Genomic DNA, 4,447 nt, shown 5'->3' with positions numbered 1-4,447 from the left:
AAAAAAAAAAAAAAAAAAAAAGATTCACTATGAATTTGTAATTATCAAAGTTGGTGATAGGTACATGAGATTTCATTCTGTCTACTTTTGTATACAGTATATTTCAAATTTGCTACAATACAAAGTAAAATAATAGCATATATTTTTAAAATCCTTTAAGATCAAGTGCACGGTCAAAATATGACTATTTTTTTACTTTTACAATATTGTGGATTGAAACCAGGGCCTTCTCACTAGCTATACCCCAATCCTTTTTAAAATTTTGACAGGGTCTTGCTAAATTGCTGGGCTTGAAATTGCTGGGCTCCTGTCTCAACCTCCCAGAGTGCTGGGATTACAGGTATGTGCTACCATATCCTGCCATGTTTAATTTTTATTTTACGGTGTGCTGGAAATTGAACCTAGGGCCATATTCATGTTAAGCAAGAAGGCAAGAGTCGTACCACTGAGCTACATCCCTAGCCTTGGCTCTTTAATTTTTTTGGTGGTAGTAGGAATTAAACACAGGGCCTTCACACAGGGCTATATCTCCAGCACCCCTCACCCCCTTTTAAATTTTGAGATAAGGTCTTGTTGTTTTCCAGGCTGGGCTTGAAGTGGTGATCCTCCTGCCTCAGCCTGCTGTATAGCTGAGATTACAGGCATTCAACAGCATATTCAATTTACCCTAGCCATTTTTAATTTTAATGAATTAATTAAGATACTGGAGATTGGGCCAGGGATTTAGCTCTGTGGTTCTGCCACCTGCCTTGCAAGCGTAAGGTCCCGAGTTCAATCACTGGGACCCCCCAAAAAAAACAAGAAAGAAGAAAGAAAAGATACTGGAGATAGAATCTAGGTCCTTCACGCTGAGCTACATATTCAGACTGTTTGAAAATTTATTCAAAGTTTTGAGACAGGGTTTCGCTAAACTGCCAAATTTCTGAGACTGGGCCCAGATTTGAGATTCTCCTACTTCAACATCACAAAGTTCTGGCATTATAGGATATGCTGTCACTCCTGGGTCCCTAGCTGCTTTCTAAAACTCTTTTAAATCATCTCCATAAAGACTTCTTCAAGTAAGAGTTAATCTTTTACTCCATTAGATACACAGCAGTGAACAAAGTTTGTTTTACTTTCTGCCTGGTCCATGGGATGACATCCTAAATTAGTCATTCTTTTTGTCTGATGTTTATGTTAGCATTTTAAATATACATGTGCACTGGTGATTTAGCTCAGTGGTTCTGCCAGCACAAGGACCCGAGTTCGATCCCTGGTACCAAACACCCCACAAAAATCCAAAAACAAAAACAAAACAACAAAAATACACATGTATATGTGTGTGTGTGTAAATATGTATATGCATGTACATGTGTTTAAAAGTTTTCAGATTGCAAAGTGCTGCTTGTACTGTCTGGTGTTTTTTTATTTTTTAGGCACCTGGATCAAACTCAGGTTCTTGCGAGGCTGGCGGCAGAACCACTGAGCCAAATCCCTGGCTGCAAAGTGCTGCTTTTAAACAGTTCTATAACAAGGCTGAGAGCTTCACTCTGTTAATAGCCTTTGATTTGTTCCTATGGCCTCCTAGTGTTCATGACACAAGAAGATAACATGACAGTGAGATGAAGAATGACTGGTCTAGTCCGATCTACTCTTACTGACATATCCATGTTTTGGGGAAGTACAGGCACACAAATTAATTAGCTTAAGTCTCTAGCATGAGTCCCTTGCCAATTTGATCACAGTTTTTTATTTTATTTTATTTTTTGAGACAGGGACTTTGCTATGTAGCTCAGGTTGGCCAATCCTCCTGTCTCAGCCTCCCAAGTGCTGGGATTATAAGCATGTGTCACCTTGCCTCGCCATAGTTCTTTAAATGGGACTTTGATGCACATAATTTGTATGCTCAAAAGCTTCCTTCTCACCATTTGCTAATTGATTTCTATGAAATTTGCACATACAACAATGTATATTTGAATTCTCAAAAATAATCTTTTAACATTGGTACTCATTGTGAACAAATTTTTGCTCCGCATTAGAAGACATTTTATTCTCTCTCCAATAGCAGTATTTTTGGAGTGTTTCTTCCAGTCAGCTTATTTGCAGAATTGTTTAAAGTAACACTAATTTTACTGCAGCAATCGAAACAAATGTTTCCATCTTGAAAATGTCTGCTGGAAAAACAAAGATTTGCAATTTAAATGAATGGGGAGATTGTTAAACTCTGCTAAGTAGAACGGATGTTTATACTTTTTTTTCAAGAAACATCATTCAAAATATCCATTATTAAATTTTTCCCGGATGAATATAGTAGGTCTTTATGAATTATGATTGATAGCATAAATGTCATAATTCTCCATTTTCAATAGACATGTTTATTAAAATGGATATACAGTGTTAACAACTAACTGAAAGTGCACAGAACCACAACATGTTGCTTCAAATCGAGTTAAGGATGCAATACTTTTTTTTTTTCTTCAGAAAATCATATCCAGGGAGAAAGTTCTATTAGCTTCACCTCAAGTATTTATTTATTTAGAGACAAAGTCTTGCTATGTAGTTCAGGTTGGTCTTGAGCTATGTAACCCAGGCTGCCCTCAAACTTAGGTAATATTCCTGCCTCAGCCTCCTGAATTCTTCAATTATAAGACATGTGCAACATGTCCTGCCATAATACAAAATTTTTTTCCCCTCCATTCTGGGGATAGACTCAGGACCTTTCACCTGTGAGGCAGGCACAGTGCCACTGAGCTAAATCCTGGCCCACAAATTTGTTTTCTAAATATATGAGCCTGGGAGCTCAAGGTTCATGGAGGTTAGAGGTAGCTGTTTGTATTACATTGGTATTTATCAATGTTCTTCTGATTTCTGGCTAAGCACTTCTGTTAACTTTTAAAGCATTCATTAAAAAAATAATGACTCAGCTGATTAAATATTAAGCCGCATGATATCAAACAATACTAAATATTTTAAAATGTAAAAATGAAAGGAGGGTGGGTTCCTACAAGGGCTAATTTATTCCATGCTGATTTTTATTGGGTATAAGTAATAGCATACAGACCAAAGCTCTGTGCCTCATATTATCTTTATTTCTCATTAGAGAATCCCAGAAACTGTAAATCTGAAAAAAGGTCTTCCAAAGACTATTTGATTTGAGTTTCCTACCTTCATGAAGGTAAACACCCAAACCCTCCAAATGATTGGTTCATATTCCTTTTTGAAAACTTCAGGGATAGAAATAACCTTTCTTGGTAAAAGGAAATGGGTACCAAGCAACAGAATGGTTACATGAGTCACACGTAAACTTCACTAAAGTGAGATCCATCACTTATTCAGCTCCTTCTTTCCAATTCTCACAAAAGCCTTAGAAGTTAATTTTTATTAGTTCAATTTATTATTACTTTTGAAAGAGGATCTTGCTGTGTTCTCTAGGCTTTCGAGGAGTTCCTACTCAATCTTCCTGCCTCAGCTACCTAAGTAGATGAGACTACAGGTGTGTATCATGATGCTTGGCTATTAAGTCTATTTAATACAGAAATCGAGACCAAAAGAGGTATGTTAATTTACTCAAGGTAACACTTCCGGCATGCGTTGGAACAGGCTTCATACCAGAAATGCTAACTAGTGTATATACTTACCTACATAAAGAGAATAAAATCAGTAAATATAAACCTAAGCCTATGTTTTGGACAGTATAAATTAATAATGAAATAATCTCATTCTTATTAAAAGAATCTTACATTGAATTATTCAAAGCTCTAAATCTGGTGTTTTAAAAATTAAGCGTCTCCAGTGTGGAATAAATTGACTACAAATCCCCAAGACTTCGCTGTCATCAATATCTCAACCGATAATTTAGCGCGCGCGCACGCACACACTCACACCGACATTCCTTGTAAGGGATAAAGTTCCAGGTCTTTCTTTGGTAGTCAGTTTCGAGACTTCTAGAGTGTTTGATGAGTCGTGTGTGACTAAGGAAAATAATAGCTGAATCACATCCAAAAGCTAATCGTCCCAATTAAAGATCTATAATAAAAAGGAAGACAACGAAGGCATTTCATCTGCTTGTTTTAACGTCAACAGCTCTCCCTCCCAAACCAACCTACTTCCTTTTCTTCTTGGCGGGGTGGTGATAATACGGCAGGCCGCGGATAGAAGGGGCGACAGCCTGGCCCTGGCTTTCTTACTCTGGAATCTACCGGGGACCGGGGACCGGGAGGCACGGGTTCTAACCGGTCCCCGCTGTCCGCCGGGGAAGCGGGGAGGAGGGAAGGCAGCTGACCAGGACCGGAGTTCGTGAGGGGACACAACAGCCAGAGTCGAAGAAAAAAGGGGCTCTTCCAAGGTTACAGCAGCACGAGGGGCGTGAAAAGCAGAGCCTCGTGCGCACGCTCGCCCACTGGCCTCTTCGTATGGCCGAGACGCACCGGCCACGATCGCCCGCTCCCTAGGACAGGAGGAGCGCGGC

Source organism: Fukomys damarensis, unplaced genomic scaffold (assembly GCF_012274545.1).
Source record: "Fukomys damarensis isolate Sample0158 unplaced genomic scaffold, DMR_v1.0_HiC HiC_scaffold_13, whole genome shotgun sequence".
In the NCBI taxonomy this organism is placed as follows: domain Eukaryota; kingdom Metazoa; phylum Chordata; class Mammalia; order Rodentia; family Bathyergidae; genus Fukomys; species Fukomys damarensis.
Note: the sequence above shows the minus strand (reverse complement) of the source record.